Source organism: Hyperolius riggenbachi, chromosome 6 (genome assembly GCF_040937935.1).
Source record: "Hyperolius riggenbachi isolate aHypRig1 chromosome 6, aHypRig1.pri, whole genome shotgun sequence".
NCBI lineage: Eukaryota > Metazoa > Chordata > Amphibia > Anura > Hyperoliidae > Hyperolius > Hyperolius riggenbachi.
This window is the reverse complement of record NC_090651.1, coordinates 323,735,300-323,757,334: the sequence shown is the minus strand read 5'-3', so window position 1 is coordinate 323,757,334 and position 22,035 is coordinate 323,735,300. Positions and strand designations below refer to the sequence as shown.

General features: G+C 45.4%; 1 long non-coding RNA gene across 2 annotated transcripts in view; it reads left to right on the top strand.

Moving 5' to 3' along the window:
• The window catches only part of LOC137522883 (uncharacterized), a 41,913-nt gene extending 26,697 nt beyond the window's left edge, over window positions 1-15,216 (top strand). For both annotated transcript variants that reach the window (XR_011022475.1, XR_011022476.1), the window contains exons 2-3: window positions 13,516-13,690; window positions 14,583-15,216. This is a non-coding gene — a long non-coding RNA (uncharacterized lncRNA). The remainder of the gene's footprint in view (window positions 1-13,515; window positions 13,691-14,582) is intronic.
• The last annotated feature ends 6,819 nt before the right edge of the window (window positions 15,217-22,035 follow it).

Here is a 22,035-nt window from a genome sequence, read left to right as displayed (position 1 = left end):
GGATGAAAATATGCTAATTTTTTGAGATAGGAAATTTGGGTTTTCATGAGCTGTATGCCAGAATCATCAATATTAAAACAATAAAAGGTTTTGAACTACTTCCGTTGTGTGTATTTGAATCTAAAATATATGAAAGTCTAATGTTTATCAGTACATTACAGAAAATAATGAACTTTATCACAATATGCTAATTTGTTGAGAAGGATCCTGTACATTCCTAGTGGTTTGGTGGTCACCCCGAACTGCTTGGTTACTCTCTTTTAAGACAAGTAATGGTATCATCCTGATTCAAAACTTTCTGCTTTCGCTGATGGCTAAGATGGTACAATGCTCTACTGCTACAGGAAAGCAAAAGGATGCCAAACTGTGCACACTAACATAGAGGTAGTAACAGCTCAGATGACAGTTTAGCAATGAAAGGGAAGCAAACTACGTTTTTATTCTGGCAGTTCTCATAGATGGTAGGAGCAGGACAGAAAATGAGTCAGATAAGAGTTAACTGAAGCAGGGAAAATATCACTGCTAGCTAGGAAAACAAAATAGAAACAGTCATAAATTAGGTTTAAAAGTAATTTACAACTGCTGGGGTCAATGTCCCAGTTGTAAAAGAGGTGAAGAAACTAGCAGAGCTCACTGATGTTGTAAATGCCTGCATTAAGACTCAGTGGAACTTAGTTCTATCTGCTTTGTAATGTAAATCCCTGGTATTTCTCACATCCACTTGTACTGTATGTCCATCATACAGAGGCATGAATCATCAGGTGACAGCAGATGAGATACTGATTGTCATTTTCATAACACATCAGGAAGTGAGAGAGAGAAGCAGGGATTGGGGAACTGTGGAATTCAGCTAGTAGTGCAGAGCAGGGCACTGGATAGCTGCGCTGCGGGACCAGACAAAATGATTTACTTTGACATATGACTTCTTCTCTTTCCAAGTCCTATCTTATCTGATTTTATCACCCTAGGCCATGGCCCTTTCTGGCCTTCCCAGAAATCCCGGCCCTGCTAGTGGGGCAACGGAATCCAAAATTAAATAATCAACTTCTTTGTCTCTCGGGTGGAAGATTTGCAATTTACCCCCCCCCTCCCATTCCTCCAGTACTTTTTATAATGTTCAATTTCAAATAGTCTGCACTTGGTAAGGCATTGATTAGTCAGCCCTGCAAGGGTTCATATTTTGTTGGTACATTCAACAGAAGTCTAAAAGAAAGTTTGAGTATGTGCTGAAAATGAGTGACAATGGTTTCTGCTCTGCAGGGCCATACAGAGGGTCCTTAAATGGGGGGTGCTCAAATTAAAAAAAAGGACCTTCTGTACCTCCTCCCTCCAAAATTCGTAGCCAAACCATCCCCCCGGAACCCCTCTACTTTACACATACATTCAGACACAGAGGCCCTGGCTGTATTCAATGATCTGGAGTCAGTCGGGCCGGTCCTTGGTGGACACACGTTCTCCTCCTCTTTTCTGTCTCCTTGGCAGCCGCATCTCCCCACTGTCACGATGTCATGTTGGCAACAACACTATGTGACATGCACGGCTTGCGGTTGCCATGGAGATGCCAAGCTTTGAGGAACTTCCTCCTAGTTGGCGCCTTAACACCTGGGTCCCTGCATCTGTCGGCGACCAGTGAGTATAAATTACTTGCTGCAAACCCTCCAGTCCACTTCACATCACAGACTCCACACTGGTAATAAGGAGGAAGTCCTGTGGATGGGCCTAGGGTAGTGAGTCACACAAAAGCCCCCGTGAATGTGCCATGCTGCTCTGAACACCTCACCATTTATGGTCCGAAACGTTTTGGTTCCTTCTTTGGATTAATACATAAAAAGCTTAATAGAAAGGTGTGGACTCTTCCTCCTATTTAAATATTGGGATGGTGGCATCTCTGTCAGCACTGCTGGCTGCTTCACCCGTGCGCCTGCTGCACATTGTGGAGGCTGAGTAGCTTTCTCTGCCTGTGGTGCATTGCAGCTTATTACTTGTACAGCCAGGTCAGGGGTTCCTGAATAATCTCTGCTCTTAGAATACTGTTGCCAGGGTTGCAAAAAGGTACACATTTGACTTACTGTTATGTTTCGATTTTGGTAGCTTGCTGCAGATTTAAATGGAAAGAGAATTTGTTATAACAAAAATAATTGTAAAGTGCACTTCTAGGGACATGACTATGTATCAAGGGGTCCCCCCGCCAAACATTTAGGGGACCCCACATTACTACATTTAGATCCCCACCTGTTGCTTTAATGGGGAGGAGGGACCTCCACTTACACTAGGAACCACTCGCGTGCTCCCCAGCTGTCAGATCCACAGATGAGCATGGTGGGAGTGAGGGGAGCTTACCTCTTCCACCATCAGGTATATTGCACCTAGTGCACCCACTGCAGCCACTAGATGTCACCATCCTCTCTGGTCTCTGCTTTCTTCTCGTTCTGATGCAAGTTGTTTGAACAAGTCACATGACATGCATAGAAACTTAAAGAGGAGGCAGAGGTCAAACAGGACAGCGACAGTGCCGCCACACTGATCTGTGTGCTCTGACACTGTCGGGGAATGGTCCTGGTGTAGGTAGAGGTGGAAGAAGTCAAGGCCCCACCACAAGTGGGAGGCTTCTACCCCATAGTCAGGGCCAGATTTAGGGCAAGGCCACCTAGGCCATGGCCTAGGGCATCACAGGAGCAAGGGCACTAAAGCAGCAGGCTAAACTGGTGAAAGCTTGCAAATGTTGCAATGCAGGGAGACAGTGGCGTAGCTCCAAACCTCAGGGCCCCGATGCGGAATTTGGACCTGCCCCCCCCCCCCCCTACATTAAATAGCCAGGTATAGGTACCTAGGTATAGGTAGCCAGGTGTCGGTGTTCCAGTATAGGTAACCCTGGAATAGGTGCTCCCAGTATAGGTAGCCAGGTAGGGATTAGATTGTGAGTTCCTCTGAGGGTCAGTTAGTGACAAGACAACTATACTCTGTACAGCGCTGAGAAAGATGTTGGTGTTCTATAAATACTAAATAATAATAATAATAGGTGCTGCCAGGAATAGGTGCCCCAGTATAGGTAGTCAGGAATAGGTGCCTCAGTATAGGTAGCCAAGAGTAGGTGCCTCAGTATAGGTAGCCAAGAATAGGTGCCTCCAGTATAGATAGCCAGGGATAGGTGCCACAGTATAGATAGCCAGGGATAGGTGGCCACAGTATAGATAGCCAGGGATAGGTGCCACAGTATAGATAGCCAGAGATAGGTGCCCTCAGTATAGATAGCCAGGGAGAGAGACAGGGACACAGAGGAGAGACAGGGACACAGGAGAGACACAGGAAAGAGACAGGGACACAGGGAGAGAGACGAGGACAGGGAGAGACAGGGACAGAGGGAGACAGGGACACAGGGAGAGAGACAGCCACAGAGAGAGAGACAGGGACTCAGGAAGAGAGACATCCACAGGGAGAGACACAGGGAAACCGTGAGAGAGACCAGGACACAGGAGAGACACAGGGACACAAGGAGAGAGACAGCCACAGGAGAGACATAGGGACACTGGGAGAGAGACCGCTAAGGAGAGAGACAGGGACACTGGGAGAGACAGAGAGACCTGGGACACAGGGAGAGAGACGAGGACACAAGGAGAGAGACAGCCACAGGAGAGACACAGGTAGGGTGACAGCCACAGGGAGAGAGAAAGGGACACAGGGGGGGAGACAGCCATAGGGATAGACAGGGACACGGGGGGAAGACAGCCATAGGGAGAGACAGGGACACAGGGGGGGAGCCAGCCATAGGGAGAGACAGGGACACAGGGGGGAAGACAGCCATAGGAGAGACAGGAACACAGGGGGGGGGGGTGGGGGGGAAGACAGCCATAGGGAAAGACAGGGGACACAGTGGGGGGAGACAGCCATAGGGAGAGACAGGGACACAGCCATAGGTAGAGAGACAGGACACGGGGGGGGGGGGGGGGAAGCCATAGGGAGAGACAGGGACACAGGGGGGGAGACAGCCATAGGGAGGAGACTGGACACACGGGGGGGGGGGGGGGGGAGGAGACAGCCATAGGGAGAGAGACAGGGACACAGGGGGGGGGGGGGGAGACAGCCATAGGGAGAGACAGGGAACGGGGGGGGGGAGACAGCCATAAGGAGAGGAGACAGGGACAAGGGGGGGGGGGGGGAGACAGCCATAGGGAGAGACAGGGACACAGGGGGGGGGGAGACAGCCATAAGGAGAGAGACAGGGACAAGGGGGGGGGGGGGAGACAGCCATAGGGACTAGGGAGAGAGACAGGGGACACAGTAGGAGAGGCAATGCAGCCTGGACTTACAAAGCTCCGGACTCCTCGACCTCCCCACTGACTGTCCTATGGCAGCAGTCCATCAGAATTGCAGGCGACAAACACGACTTTCCCACACTGACTCTGGCTGAACCTGCAGCTCACTCGAGGGATATGGGAGGAGCCAGGCCAGCCAGAGATCAGTGAAGGGCCAACTGGAGCGTGGAGGGGGCGGTCCCGGAAGATCAGGATGGAGTGAGTGACAGTAGCTGCAGAGAGGAGATGACGAGTAATCTCCTCAGAGATCAGAGCGAGCCAGCCCAGACAGCGTGGACTTGTGTTGACTGTGACGTATAGCAGTCACACACACTGAAGTGGCCGCTGCTGTCTGAGGAGGACTGAGAGCGAGGGTGGGGAGACCAGGCAGGCAGACAGTGCGTGGATGTGTCTGCACGCACTGTGTGTCCTTGAGCCGCAAATGGAGCCCGCCGGAGCCAGCCAGCCAGGGTTAATTAAGTGCCGCCGCCAGTATAAACACATGCACAGACGGGGCCCCGGGCCCCCTCCCCTCAGGCTGCAGGAGTCGGGCCCAGTCGCGGGTGCGACCGCTGCGACCTCGGGCCTACGCCCGTGCAGGGAGAGCAGGTGAGTGCCTGACCGCATCACTCTGCTGCCAGCGGCCTGTGCAGCGGCCACCTTGCTCTCTGTGCACGTTGCACTGGGCAGCATTAGAGATGGAAAGAAAGATGGAAGCTTCTGCACCAGAGATGAGCAGAGAAGTGAGTGACACTGATGGCTGCTGCGGTGTTGAAGGTGAGCTGTCTACCTATACTGAAGGGGGTGGGAAAAGGAGGGATTAAGGGAGTCATCTGACTACCTATACTGGAGGGAAGGGAGAGGGGGTCATCTCGCTACCTATAACGAAGGGGGTGCAATACCGACTCTTTTTTAGTAGGAGTTTTATGATAAAAGTAGAATTTCCATTAAGACCGGGTGCACACATGGCAGAAACGCTTGGGGAGCGGGAAACGCTGCGTTTTACGTTAATGTTAGTCTATGGGACGCAAAAGGACCAGCGTTGCACTTGCGATTTACAGTAAGTGTTCTGCAGACGCTTGTAGAGTTGCATAATACGCAGGCTGGCTGCCAAAACGCACATAATGAAAGTCTACGGTAACGCATATGCATTAAGTTTTCAATGCGTTTTTAATGCGTTTTAATTAAAAATTAAAGATCTCTGATGTAAATGTAAAAACGCATGTATTAGCGAACTGCAAACGCAATTGAACACACGCAAAATGGTTGAAAATGCAAACGCACCAAAAACACAGTAAAAATGCATTACACTAATGCAAACGCACCTGCGAAAACGCTGGATTTTCGCGCTATGTCATATGTGATCCTAGCCTCAAGAAAGATGGACTTAAACTGCTTATAACTTATAAAGTGCATCGAGATTTGCAAAATTATGGAACATTGGTGATTGGTCTTTCAGAAAACAAGATTAGGACCAGGCTTGCTCAAATCCGAATTCGGGAGACATCCGGATAGTTCTATCCGGATATCTCCCAGTAAAGCTTTGTGGGGAGGGGCGGGGGGGGGGGGGGGGGTCACCCCCCCCCCCCCCCCCCCCCCCCCCCCCCCGCCACTCCCCACACAGCTTTACTGGGAGATATCCGGATAGAACTATCTGGATGTCTCCCGAATTCGGATTTGAGCAAGCCTGAGTAGGACTACTTTCACTCTGACACATTGCATTGCGTCAGACAACATAATCGCATGCCAAACGTGATGCAGGCGTGGTGTGCCTCTTGCCCTTTTTGCCTGCTTTGCCTTGTAGTGCTCCTCATTAATTTCCTTTTGAGGCTGGTTTTATACCAGACCATTGTGTTTGCTCCTCCCCATCGCATTGCACCGCATTGCACAAAACGTCAGGATCAGAATCATATGTAAAGTGCCCCCACACACCCCTCGCAGCATGACGTACTCCCTGCTGGACAGGAAGTACGTCACTGGGATTCCCTGGTTTTCCTGTCGTTTTCACGCTGTTCCACACATGTGTGCCGCACCACCGCCGTCCGCCGCCAACATATTTAACATTCCTGTGTCGTCCATTGACTTACATTACTTCCCCCGCTGTTGTGTCACCTCGGAAGTCCGACGGTAATGCACTGTTGACTTTGCAATGTGACGTAGTAAGTGTGCTGGGCCCCATTGCCTTGCATTGTCATTGCATTTGATGGAGCAGAGTGTTCTGTTCACACAGATGAGCACCCAGTATAGCAAGTTAGAACTCTTTACTGAAGAAAAACATGCAGAGATAATTCATACACAACCATCAGGTAATGTAGCTTACTTAGAACAGAAAGGAATACACACCGAATACAAGAAATAACAAATCCATAATGATCATCATCACATTTTACACACAGTAACATCTTGTGGTTGTTTTACAATACTGCAGATTAGGTAATAATCCGGTCGGTACTTCCAGCAGCGTTACCCTGTGTAAAAACAGGCTGACGCAACACACACTTCCAAGGCCAATGTAAAAAGGGCCTGAAAGAGCTGAGGAGCAATGTGTTTTTTCAAAAAATAAATGTACCTTATTCTGTATGAGGAACAGAGGCGTGTCTAGAGGGGTGCAGTCATGGCTTGTGCCATGGGCGACACAGCAACATGGACGCCATGCCTGCTCCTGTGCTGCGGCACCATGCCTGTCCCTGTCACACAGACTCAGATCAGATTAATTCTGTTATCTGGGGAACATGGGTACTTAACTTATATATGTAGGGCACACTTGGCTTAGTGTTAGAAAAGAGGAATGAGAGGGAAAAATTAGAGATAATTCCCAAAAATTTACTTCAGTAATATCCAGAGTCAAAAACACAGGCAGCCAAAACACCTGTACGCGAGAGAGGATGCTGTAGTTAGAGGAGAAGGGGGCTCTGACCGAGGGGGTGACAATTTCAGTGTTTGCCATAGGCACTTTATTACCCAGATACACCCCTGATGAGGAAGCGTCACTTGGCAATGTTGGCATCTGTCACACTGCTTCCCTAGAACTGACAGTAACGCTCACCTGAAGAGGAGAAACAAGCAAAGATCTCTGGCATCCTATTAGCAAACGGAATCTCCCACAATCCTCAGGGGCATGCTGTGATCGACACACAAACAAATGTGTAGCAATTGTCAGGCATTATTTTCTGTACAGGTGATAGACTGGCATGCCAGCCTCGATAGCTGTACAATCATCTGTGTAACACGTCCTCCCCATCCCGGTATCCCCGAAGAGCTAACACCTGGTTAGTCGATTTAAACGTGGTAATGAGCTGGCAAGCGTGGCCGAACGTGCCGGTATTAAGCAGCGCCTGTGTTCCACTCTGCTGTCAGCTACGTCTTATTGGAAGAAAAATCGCAGCTTGTCTGTTAAGCCTTAGCGAGTGAGTGATGGGGGCCGTTTATCTGTGCCGGAGGTGGTAACAGTGCAACAAAGAACCTCGAGGTCCTCCAAAGTCCCTACTGGCTTGTCAGTTACCGTGATAAGCAAGGCCTGCGCTGTCTGCGCACAGATAGGATTTGACAATATATCCTGTATTCAGCTTGTTTTCTGTAGGAAGAGAAGACACAGAGCAGGAATCCTTACAACAAATCCAGATGGGATTCTCTGACATTTAGAAGTCATGCATGAGCCGCGCTGGCTCAGAAATCATTGGGATGTTGCATTGTACGTTGATCAAAATTTGCTAAAACTAGGAGAGCAGAATGCATATGCTTTCAAAGTGAGCTGCTTACGTGAATAGATTGATGCTTCAGATGGATTAGGATGTAATGGAGCTCTAGACAAGGTTGTAGATTTGCCCCTCCCCCTGTGGTGTGTTTGGTTAGCTGAAGTGGATAGAGGTCAAAGAAGGTGTCAGATGGCCCCCTTGACACCCACTAGGCCCCAAGTACTTGCCTAGGTTACCCAGTGGATGATCCTGCTCTGCTTCTACATCAATAACCAAAGGATTTAAAGACACAATGGCCTCAATTCATAAAAATTAGTGCAGTAGTTCAGAGACGGGCGGGAAATTACTGCTAGCGGTAAATTAGGGTTTTTGCAGTGAATTCATAAAAAAATTCAGAGTGCGATACCAGTCGGTAAGTGTGCGGTGTGGTACAGAAAGCTGTCGGTATAATTTGCTGAGTGCGGTAGTTTGCCGCTGACTTCCTAATGACAAGGTGCATGCTGGGTAGAAGTGGGCAGTTTTAGACACATGTGAGTTATTTTTAATACAATATATATATATTTTTATAAATTATCTAACACTGTATGATTTCTAAACACCCTGGGTGATATTACAACCACCCTTCTATGGTTCCTCCTCTGTATCCTTAAAAATTCCATAACATTCATGAAATGCTACTGTGTAGAACAAACTGGCCAGGTCTTTGTTGGCGATAACAACATGTTATTTATCGCTTCCTTACTCCCCCTTTTTTTTCATGAATACACTTCATTCGTTTACCGACACAAACAACGTTTACATTACCGCACTATTACCGCATGTAAAACATGTGGTAAACATGCCGTAAACATGCATTAAATTTTATGAATCCACTATCAACAACATACCATGCGGTAATTTACCGCTTGTGCGATAACACATGCGGTAATGCTTTATGAATTGAGGCCAATGATACCAACAGGTACTTACTCCTCAAATCCATTTTCAACATGAATCGCATTAATTTTAAGCATTTATATGTGATGACATCTTCCACAGAGCCTCTTAGAGTACATAGTCCTGTCACTGTATGTCCCTCAAAGGAGCTCACAATCTAATCCCTACCATAGTTACAGTCTAATGTACTACCATATTATTACTAGGTATTTACTGTATATAGCACTGACATCTTCTCCAGCACATTATAGAGTACATAGTCATGTCACAGACTGTCCTCAGATGAGCTCACAGACTGTCCTCAGATGAGCTCACAGACTGTCCCCAGATGAGCTCACAGACTGTCCTCAGATGAGCTCACAGACTGTCCTCAGATGAGCTCACAGACTGTCCCCAGATGAGCTCACAGACTGTCCCCAGATGAGCTCACAGACTGTCCTCAGATGAGCTCACAGACTGTCCTCAGATGAGCTCACAGACTGTCCTCAGATGAGCTCACAGACTGTCCTCAGATGAGCTCACAGACTGTCCTCAGATGATCTCACAGACTGTCCCCAGATGAGCTCACAGACTGTCCCCAGATGAGAATAAACAGATATATCCAGGCACATCGCCTCTAGTTAGGACATTAAATAAATTATTAGGGAAAGGGAGGTGCTGAAGGGGGTGTGGCTAGAAAACAGCAAAAATCTATTAACCCTTCGCACACTCACATGCAAATGTTCACACAATTGCATTCACAGATTCACTCATCCAGGCACAACTGTTATCCCTACAGCTAAATTAAAAGCCAGGGTTTTAGTTCACAGAGGAATGCATTCTTATGCTTAATCACCTATACTGCGCAGAAGTACCCAGGTAAACATAGGTGTCCTAACTCTGGCCCTGTAACATGCATAGTGCAGACATGCAAACACATTCATTGCATCAAACCTATCAATGGATTAGGAGCACACATCCTAACTTCCTCTCCTGGGAAAGACAGTGCATCTTACCAATCGCACAAGGGAGCTAATGTTATGTGTCCATGTGCACAATGCGCATACACCAGCATAAGTTGTCTGCATGCTGACAAACATACAGGGGAAGGGGGAGTGCACCGAATTGGACCCTAGCCACAGGGGTCAATGATAAGAATAAACAGATATATCCAGGCACATCGCCTCTAGTTAGGACATTAAATAAATTATTAGGGAAAGGGAGGTGCTGAAGGGGGTGTGGCTAGAAAACAGCAAAAATCTATTAACCCTTCGCACACTCACATGCAAATGTTCACACAATTGCATTCACAGATTCACTCATCCAGGCACAACTGTTATCCCTACAGCTAAATTAAAAGCCAGGGTTTTAGTTCACAGAAGAATGCATTCTTATGCTTAATCACCTATACTGCGCAGAAGTACCCAGGTAAACATAGGTGTCCTAACTCTGGCCCTGTAACATGCATAGTGCAGACATGCAAACACATTCATTGCATCAAACCTATCAATGGATTAGGAGCACACATCCTAACTTCCTCTCCTGGGAAAGACAGTGCATCTTACCAATCGCACAAGGGAGCTAATGTTATGTGTCCATGTGCACAATGCGCATACACCAGCATAAGCTGTCTGCATGCTGACAAACATACAGGGGAAGGGGGAGTGCACCGAATTGGACCCTAGCCACAGGGGTCAATGATAAGAATAAACAGATATATCCAGGCACATCGCCTCTAGTTAGGACATTAAATAAATTATTAGGGAAAGGGAGGTGCTGAAGGGGGTGTGGCTAGAAAACAGCAAAAATCTATTAACCCTTCGCACACTCACATGCAAATGTTCACACAATTGCATTCACAGATTCACTCATCCAGGCACAACTGTTATCCCTACAGCTAAATTAAAAGTCAGGGTTTTAGTTCACAGAAGAATGCATTCTTATGCTTAATCACCTATACTGCGCAGAAGTACCCAGGTAAACATAGGTGTCCTAACTCTGGCCCTGTAACATGCATAGTGCAGACATGTATTTACTGTATATAGCACTGACATCTTCTCCAGCACATTATAGAGTACATAGTCATGTCACAGACTGTCCTCAGATGAGCTCACAGACTGTCCCCAGATGAGCTCACAGACTGTCCTCAGATGAGCTCACAGACTGTCCCCAGATGAGCTCACAGACTGTCCTCAGATGAGCTCACAGACTGTCCTCAGATGAGCTCACAGACTGTCCTCAGATGAGCTCACAGACTGTCCACAGATGAGCTCACAGACTGTCCTCAGATGAGCTCACAGACTGTCCCCAGATGAGCTCACAGACTGTCCCCAGATGAGCTCACAGACTGTCCCCAGATGAGCTCACAGACTGTCCTCAGATGAGCTCACAGACTGTCCTCAGATGAGCTCACAGACTGTCCACAGATGAGCTCACAGACTGTCCCCAGATGAGCTCACAGACTGTCCACAGATGAGCTCACAGACTGTCCTCAGATGAGCTCACAGACTGTCCTCAGATGAGCTCACAGACTGTCCACAGATGAGCTCACAGACTGTCCACAGATGAGCTCACAGACTGTCCACAGATGAGCTCACAGACTGTCCCCAGATGAGCTCACAGACTGTCCTCAGATGAGCTCACAGACTGTCCTCAGATGAGCTCACAGACTGTCCCCAGATGAGCTCACAGACTGTCCTCAGATGAGCTCACAGACTGTCCACAGATGAGCTCACAGACTGTCCACAGATGAGCTCACAGACTGTCCCCAGATGAGCTCACAGACTGTCCTCAGATGAGCTCACAGACTGTCCTCAGATGATCTCACAGACTGTCCTCAGATGAGCTCACAGACTGTCCTCAGATGAGCTCACAGACTGTCCACAGATGAGCTCACAGACTGTCCCCAGATGAGCTCACAGACTGTCCCCAGATGAGCTCACAGACTGTCCCCAGATGAGCTCACAGACTGTCCTCAGATGAGCTCACAGACTGTCCTCAGATGAGCTCACAGACTGTCCCCAGATGAGCTCACAGACTGTCCTCAGATGAGCTCACAGACTGTCCACAGATGAGCTCACAGACTGTCCTCAGATGAGCTCACATCCCTAGTTCCCTACCATAGTCCTGGTCTAAATTTCCATACAGACGCAAGACAATACTCCTCAGCCCAGGCAGCCATCTGGAGCCATCTCTGTGAAGAATCTAGTGTCGGCAAGAATTCCTGAGTAGGGATGGCAATGCTTGGGAGAACCTATGGATGAGCATGGGATCAGTTTGATCAGAGGATCTGATTTGCTGGTCATGATCATGCGTTAAACCAGGAAGACATGACAGAAAATCAGAAAATTACAAATCTTATCAAACTGATCACATGCTTCTCCATGAGTTCTCCTTAGCATTGCTATCCATAATCCTAGGAGCCAGATTATAGACAAGCACAGGCAAAGCCTATTCAGCTCCTTACCCGACACCAAGACCAGCGACCCCCAAACCCCCTAACCCCCAATTGCACATCATCCCGACCCTCCCTCTTTCTCACTGCACTGCATACAAAACAGATTGCTAGGTCAGAGACTCAACTGTACAATTCTCGACCACAAAACCACGAACTGCCACCCAAGGAATTATGTCCTGATCCCTGTGGACAACTTAAAGTGGATCCGAAATGAACTTTTACTCGTTGCATAATTGTGTTCCTTTCCTATTGTTTATAGGGCATTCCTCAAGCCAAATACTTTTTTTGTTTTTGTTTTAATACTCTAATTCCCTAAAAACTAAACAAGTCACGCCCACAGGTTTTCAGAGAGCCAAGGCACTTTCAGACAGTAGCAAGGACTCATGGGAGCTCAGTCTGGGCAGGAGGAGGGGGAGGTATTACTAGCCAGAGATTTCAGAGGCAGAGGGGAGGAGGAGGGGGGAATTAGGTTTTTTTGCTCAAGATGCAGATAAGCCTGCCTCTGTGTAATGTTTGCAAACAACATGGCTACTGCCATTGTATCACAGGAATAAATAATCATATTCTATTAAAGCTGTTTGCAGCTAGATTTGCTGTGTAAACTATCTAAACTTTAGATAAGATATATAGACAAGTTACTTGTTATAGTTAGTTTTTCATCTCGGATCTGCTTTAAAGCAAATCTTAAGTGACGGTGAAAAAAGAAAGTTAGATAAGGGAATGCTCTGGATCCTATAGAGTTTTCCTGTCCCCTCATGAAAAGACTCGGCAGAAGGCTTCAGAAGCGCTGATGTTCCCAAGTGTTTCCAAAGCCAGGCACGTCAATACAGTCTTGAGTTATACAAACTCCTCCCCTAATCCAGTCATCACTCGCATTAGGTACTTTAGGGACAGGGAGCAACTGAGAAGGGCTAGTCTCTGCTTTGAGCCCAGAGCCCAGTGGGCAGAGTCAGCTCTGTGTCGGCAGCACCAGCGTCGGCACAAAATTACGCAAAAATTACACGAAATTACGAAAGGATTGCACAAAATCATTTGAATGACCATATAGGAATTACGTGTAGACGTAATAGTGACAACTTACACAGAATTTTGTGTAATCGTAATTAGCAGATTATGATCATCACTAATGGCAGCCTCTATAACCCTCTTGCTTCAGGTCCCCTTTAAAGAGCACTCCCGCCCCCAGCTTGTACTACAGCAGATGCCAGGAGGTAAAGCAAGTGCTGGACGATATTCCACCAGACAGACTCTCACCGGAATAGTCACATTGGTACCTGGCTTTCTCTGAGAGGAGATGAGCGTTGCTACACAGAGCTTGTGCTGCAGAACAGGTGTTTAGCGTTCATTCCATTTAATTTTAATGTAATTCTGTTTAAACTCCCTACCTCTGAATGGCTGTTTAGGAAACATTACTGTGAAATGGCCAAGAAATGAAGTGTATCTTCCACATTACTCTCTGAACGAGTCCTCCTGTGTTTTTTCTCTCTGTGTTTAAAGAGAAACTCCAACCAAGAATTGAACTTTTTCCCAATCAGTAGCTGATACCCCATTTTACATGAGAAAGACAATGATTTTCACAAACAGACCATCAGGGGGCGCTGTGTGACTGATTTTGTGCTGAAACCCCTCCCACAAGAGGCTCTGAATACCGCGGTACTGCTGGCAAACTGCCACAATGTAACAATGTTCAGAGACAGGAAATAGCTGTTATTAGCTGTCTGTAACAGACAGAGCAGCTAGAAACAGCTAAATAACCTGCCCACAGTAACAATGTCACCATGTAATAAATGTCAGAATGTGAATCTGGGAGAGGAAAGATTTTACAATGAGCAAACACTGACTAAATCATTTATACATAATTATGGTAAAAAATGAAGCACTTTTTTTACTACATTATTTTCACTGGAGTTCCTCTTTAAACCAAGACTTTCTGCAGGAAATCCTAAAGTAGAACTGCAGTGTGAAAAGGGGGGAAAAAGTATTTTCAATTAAAAAAGTAATGAGATGAAATGTTCCACCAGGGTTGTTATTAACTTTACAGGCAGCTCTTTGTTTTATTTCTTTCTTATTTTATTTCTTTTTGTTGATTTGTGCACTTTTATACATTTTTTTAACACTAACAGTAATGCTGCAAAGCTAGAATACAGGGTAGAACACCACAGTTGTCTATAATGAACTATTTACTTAGTGTTAACCATTGTTGCATTGTGTTTTTTTACTTAGGTTTGAGAACTCTGGTGAATGCACCACTGAATTATGGGCGGCATACTATGAAGCCACATGAATCATGTGATTCAGACAGCAAAATCTACGGGGCGGCGTTTGGAGAAACAGCCCAAGCCACCTGACACCTGCCTTCTCTCTGCTCTCCCGTCCGCCTTCCTGGCACACGCACTACCCTCCACGTCCAAGCACCCCCGAATCCCCATCCTCATTAGACGGCCGCCCTTCCCTATGACATTATAGGCAGATAAGATGTCAATATATACCTCTTATCAAGGCATGCTACGGTAAAACCCCTTCACCGGCAAGAGATCACCATGTCTAGTCAGAGGGGAAGCTTTGGCACACAACCAATTAGGCGGGGATGTTGGCACCAGACCGGCAAATTACCGCTGGCCACTACTCCTTCTGCTAACTGGTGCCAATGGTCTGGTTGGCAGGACCACAGCACATCATTGGGCCAATCACTGCACTCGATTAGTAGCAGTAACCTATCAGATGGGGCGTATATATGATATGAGGTATATTTGATGGGGGGTGTTTTCTTCAGCCACCAGTTTGCTTCAGGCACCCGGTTGCATCTGGTTGAGCGTACTCTTGCAAAAGGTCCAAGGGTGACGATTAAAGATAGTCAATGAGATGCCAATTGTTCTTGCTTGCATACAGATTTCATGCAAATAACATATGGCTTGTGTATGTGCCCTGCTCCTGCATCTGCATTTTTTTCTTAACCTTCTGATGCTCTGCCCAGCAGTATTTCAGCACCAATGGTTTTAGTAATAGGACTAGTTGACTGTCTCCTTTGCCTGTTCATTTTACCGAATGTCTGATTGGGAGTTACCGACAGCTCCAGGCTAGTCTTAAAATACCGTCTTGCTTGTTTTACCAAATGCTCTAACTTTGGTGCATTGATATTTATTGAGGTATTTACCACACAAGTCAGTCATTTAACTAGTCAGTAATTTAAGTTTTTCATGCGTTAACAGCCTTAGTGAATGTAACGATCGGTGTAACACAGAGAGAGTCTGATTACCGGTGATCTGCAGTATCACCGAGAATGCAGATATATACCCGATTATTGATGATCTGCAGTATCACCGATAATCAGATATATCTACTAACCTCTGGACACCTGAGCGAGAAGTGAGTGTTTGGGTGTAACAGTAACACAAGTGGACTGTACCTAAGGAGTAGGTACAGAGGCAGTAAGGGGTACTGCACCGAAGTATGCTCCTTCCGTAAGCCTAGACTCTCCCGGGGGAGGAGCTAAGCAGAATGTGGGAAGGACAGAGCATGAGTGACACCAATGAGCGGGTGTCACTAACAGATCTGGGAACTGCCTCTAACAGTAAGGCTAGTTCTCGAGGTCGGCTAAGCCAGGTCGTCAACACACAGACAGATAAAGTACAGAATCAGAAGGCAGATACGGAATCCAATAACAGGCAGGGTCAGGCAACGGAGAATCAGAATAACGAGGTACAGAATCAGGAGGCAGGTACAGGGTTCAGGAACGAGCAGAGATTGGCAACAGGATATCAGAAATAGCAAGGTACAAGATCAGCGTTCAGAGGAATAGTCAGGCAGGCAGAAGGTCATAACAAATAATACAATAGAATATTCTTAATGCTAAGGTGTGAACTCCTTGATGTCAACACCTTTGGAAACTATGCTAGAACACAGAAACAGACAAGGCCTGAGTGCTATTATGTAGTGATCGCAACGACAGACAACCAGAGAATGACCAGCTCCCAGTATATATACTATAGCGCTCTCCAGCACCACCCTAAGTGCTGGACCAATGAAAAGCGGTGGGGATGTCAGCTGACCAGCTTGGTCAGCTGACCTTCTTCTGGCTGTCATATAAACTCTGCCTTTCAGTGCGCGCGCGCGTCATTCTGAACCTGTGTGGACTATCAGTCCCAGCCACACCAGTCACGTTTTGCAATGTCTCTGCTGGCCTGCACGCGGGGTGAGACGCACCGCTATCTGCACATGCGGTGGCCTCCCCGCGCCTGGTTAGATCGTCAGTAGCAGGCCCGTGCGCGCAAACCGGCGCGTCAGACGCGGCGGTTTTTCCGCGTTCCGCTATGCCAGCCGCGGAAACAGCCGCCTCATCCTGCGTCCATGCGGCGGCTCTTCCGCGTTTCTTCACAGTGAATTGACATTTGGCAAGATGTTCGGTAAAATTACCAAATGCAATAATGTGCAGTGACCTGAAGCCAAAATGCAACAGAACTAACCTTAAAAAAATGAAAAATAGGATGGATTGTACATCTGTACACATTTGGAAAAAGCACCCTTAAATGACCACCATTGCATAGCTCCCAACTGTCCATCTTTGGGAACCCTGTCTACCTTTCTTCCTCATGTGTCCCTCTTCCAGGACTGATGTATAATTGTATGTAAATATATGTATTTTTACATTGACTTAAAAAACTCAATTATCATCCTTTAAATTGGTATACACTGGAACCTTGGTTTGTGAGAAAATTGTGTTCTGGAAACATGCTTGTAATCCAAAGCACTTTTATATCAAAGCGAATTCCCCCATAAGGATTCATGGAAACCCAGTTGATTTGTTCCACAATCCAAAAACAGTTACTGTAACATAGTATAAAATAAAAATGTAAACAAGGCTTTTACTATAACTAACAGAATCATTGCCATCTGTTGGCTCACACCAACCTTGTTCTTGTATGTGGCTTTACCAAGGAACTTATCCAGTGACAGTTACTTTTGGGCATTTCATGGAAATGTGACTTTGCACAGTCTCTACACTCACAAACAAGTGACACCCATCCTAACCTAGAAATAAAAAAAACATATATAAGTAGATAAATACTACTTCTACTTACATAACAGATGTATTGTAATATCCACGTAATTATTCCTGTGAGTTTTACAAAGGAAAAGTAGAAAATCTTATTCTAGGCAGTGGCCATCTTGCCAAGCTAATGCTGACATCATATCCTCCCTGACTCTTGTTTCCCCCCCTCCCTTCTCTTGCTTATTGTGTATTCATTAGCTACCCTCCTCCCAGAGTCTTTTTTTTTATTTACACATCCAATCACTGAGTCACCTCAGCCTTGGTTGTAAACACAAGTGATCAGCTAGGCAGGGAAATAAATGGAAGAGGAGGAATATATTATAGATAAAAAGAACTCCCAGCATTCAACTGTTTGACACTAGGGCCAGTGCTCCAAACCATAACAGCAGAAAAAGTTTTGCACGTTTTGAATGCAGGATTAGCATCTTTATCACTTAATACATTCAGACCAGTTTCTGTTGACATTTGATTTTTATGGTGACAATACCGCTTTAAGTACAATTGAGTACAATCCTGCAGCACCAAAGGGAGAAGAACTATCAGCTCAGTTGTGATGATGTGACACATGTACACTTTTTTGCTTGTATATCAAGAGGTTGTTTGTATATCAAGTCAAAATTTCACCTAAATCTTTGCTTGTATTGCAAAGCGCTCTTAACCTATTTTGGTTCCTGGACGTAGTTTCTACCCAAATAAAATGTTTACTATAAAAAAAACCCATTACAATAAAAAAAAAACAAAAAAAAAAACATGTAAATATTTACCTAAGGGTCTAAACTTTTTAAATATCAATGTAAAGATGAAATATTTCTATATTTTTTTTATTTTAAACTTGTAAATAGTTATAGATGCAAAATGGAAAAAATGCACCTTTATTTCCAAATAAAATATTGTCGCCATACATTGTGATAGGGACATAATTTTAACGGTGTAATAACCGGGACATATGGGCAAATACAATACGTGAGTTTTAATTATGGAGGCATGTATTATTTTAAAACTATAATGGCTAAAAACTGAGAGATAATGCATTTTTCCATTTTTTTCTTATTCTTCCTGTTAAAATGCATTTACAGTAAAGTGGCTCTTAGCAAAATGTACCCCCCAAAGAAAGCCTAATTGGTGGCGGAAAAAACAAGATATAAATCAGTGCATTGTGATAAGTAGTGATAAAGTTATAGGCTAATGAATGGGAGGTGAACATTTCTCACGTGAAAACGACGGAACCTGAATGGGATAAACCAAGTTACTATCAATCCAAGGTTTTAATGTATTTCTTATTTTCGAATGTTAATACGAAGGAAAATGAACTAGGATAGAAAGGACTTGTCTCATGAAATCCTTATGGTATGTTTGACTAGGAGTGTGTGCCGAGGGTGTGGTTACAGGTGTGGCATGGGCGTGGCTTAAGTGTCCCTCTTTCTTATCTCTAACAGTTGGGAGGTATGCTATTGATCATTTTGTGTTTATAGGTCTTTATACTTTAATCTGCCTCTGCAGTGGTACTTATCGGAAGCAACGTCAAGAAAGCATTCACTTTTATAAAGAATGCCATTATACACTTCAGCAGAGAGCTTTTTATGCATAATAAGTCCAGGAGCACAATGGGATGTTTAATTTGGTGCTGAACGGTGACATTTAGCAGGAGTGCATGGGAGCGCAGCGCACCACTTCCAAAAATATGAATATGCCTGGAGATTTAAAAAGGTCAAATGAACAGAAAAGTAATCATACCCAAGGGAGTCTCAGGTCCATCAATAAGGTTGCATGTACATTTCGTAGATCTTGCTTAGCAGGAAGCAGGGAAATATTTATTCAATGCAGATTCTCTAACAAAATGCAGAGGTGATGTAGAAGCGTTATAATTAATGCACAGCTCCAGGGAACAAGTAAAATCAAAATGTGAACTGTTAATGCCGATGGAAACGTGGCATTTGCGCTACAGTCAGAAAAAAACACTCAGTCTGAGTTCTATTTAAAAAAAAAATACAACCAAAAATAGTAGACTTTAAAGAAGGGCTCCAGAAAGAACCTCAGCATCTTGCCATTGCCAGAGTTTCCAAACTGGATACATTTAAAAAATAGCGCCATGAAAAATGGCGCACGGTGAGGCAGATAACAACATCTCCCTGCTAAGGTTATTTAACATTTTAGAAATGCCCTAAAACATGAATAACGTTAGTAACAAGATGTCAGCGGCATCTAGCAGTGTTATACATTACCTGGTCCCGGCGATCGCATCCCCTATCACATTCCTGGTTAGTTTACAGGAGTCCTGCAGCCAGCAAATCATTATGTGTGGACTGAAGCCGCATGGCGATTGGCTGGCTACAGGACTCCAGCAAACTAACTGGGAAGTGGAGGAGACATGATCCCCTGGGACCAGGTAATGTATCACTTCACCCCTGCCCACTCTCACACTGAACCCTCCCTTTACCTTAGCCTAACCGTAAATCCTCCAGGTGAATAACCCTAACCAGGGCACCTCTAGCTACTTAAAGAGAATCTGTACTCTAAAATTCTTACAATAAAAAGCATACCATTCTATTCATTATGTTCTCCTGGGCCCCTTCGTGCTGTTTCTGCCTCTCCCTGCTATAATCCTGGCTTGTAATTGCCATTTTATGCAGTGTTTACAAACAAAAGACATAGCAATTTATACACTGAGAGTAGCTCAGTATGTGAGTCATACAGAGTGTGCAGGGGGCCTGGAGAGGGTGTGTATAGCTTCTATCCAATCACAAGCAGCACAGCACATTCCAGCCTGACTGCCTCAACTCGACAGACCCGATAGAGGAGAGAAGATTAGATCATATAACAGAGATAATACAGCCACTGTGCAAATAGGAAAGGCTGCAGTAAGACAGAGCACATTAGAACAGCTATAGGAACAAATAGGATAGAAGAAATAAGGCTCAAAATTTTATTACAGAGTCGCTTTAAAACTGAGGTTCCTCTAGCTACCTAATACTTGGGGGCACCTCAAGCTACTTAACATTGAGGGTACCTCTGGCTTCCTAATACTAAGGGGCACTTGTAGCTACCTCTGACAGGCAAGGGAAGTAAGGGAGAGCTGACAGTTGGGACAGCCAGCACACCTGGCAGGGGTTTGCAGCTTCATGGAGGGAGAAGTCTAAGATGCCAGGACATCTGTGCCTATAGGTTCCTGTGTGGTAAATCCGGGCCTGCCTATATGTCTCTCACTTCAGGTTCCCTTTCAGCTAAACGGAGACATACAAAGTTTTCAAAGTAAATTTCAAAGTAAAAAAAATAAAGATGTTTAAAAATGAATGGCAAAAACTGACATAACTCTGAGAATGCTGTTACCTAACGCATACTAGAGTCTTCCTTTAAACAAAAAATGTAATGCAGGAAAACAGAACACTTGTTAGACGGCTCGGCTTGCATGCTAACCTTCTAAGTGCGCTCAATAGCGGAGAATGTAATTGTATCTGCTGTGTGCTTCCTGCTGCTGTCTATCAGCAGTAGAGAGAGGACTCAGAAAACCCAGCATTTCTGAAAGAATTTAATATCCATTCAGGAAGATAAATCTTTCAAGCAGAACTTGAGATTTGCTTCTTCTGGGATCCGATATTATTAAGCTCTCCTCTCACTTCCTGGAGAAATATCTCACAGCTTTTCTTCTAATAAGCTAAGGAACTGTACCTGTTTCAGGCTGTGCCGGGTTTCCGCTCTCATAAGAAAAAATGGTGAGATGTAAAAGATGTATATTTCCACTTACAGGATATCACCATCTAGGGCCCTGATTTAATAAACTTCTTGTCCTGAGATTTCTCTCAAAGGAATGGTTTCTTATCTTATCTACAGAATACCTTTTCAGCATCTAGCAAAGTGATAAAGTGCTAAAAAAAAGTTGGTATTATAAATAATTTCAAAACTTCAGTTAATGTGGGACAACTTATTTTGAGTAGGGTTTTTTTTGGATGCCAGAAGAAACATGGGCCGGTTCACACGGACGCTTAGCGGCGTTTACCACCAAGCGCCCAGGACTTGTCGGTTAAACATTCCCATTCAAGTGAATGGGAGCATTTAACATCGCACGATTACCGTCGATTACCATTGATTGTGCGAACGCGGCATTCCGATCCCGATTTTCTCCGGCGTTTCAGGTGACCCTGGACGCCTCATGCAGCTTCTAGGGTCGATTCACCACAGCGTCTTCATGTCCCCTAGCGGGAACGAAAACCGCCAATCCCGACGGACGCCGACAATCGCTGCAGGAAAGCCCCTGAATGAGACGCCGTGAGACAGACGAGACGAGAGGCCGGAAGCCGCCTGCCTAAACCGGGCCTTACTTTACTGTATTTTTATTGCTAAGGTGCGGTAACATCTCTTAAAGGATACCACAACTGACACGTGGCATAATGAGATAGACATGGGTATGTACAGTGCCTAGCACACAAATAACTATGCTGTGTTCCTTTTTTTCTTTCTCTGCCTGAAAGAGGTAAATATCAGGTATGTAAGTGGCTGACTCAGTCCTGACTCAGACAGGAAGTGACTACAGTGTGACCTTCACTGATAAGAAATTCCAACTATAAAACACTTTCCTAGAAGAAAATGGCTTCTGAGAGCAAGAAAGAGATAAAGGGGGAAATTCTTATC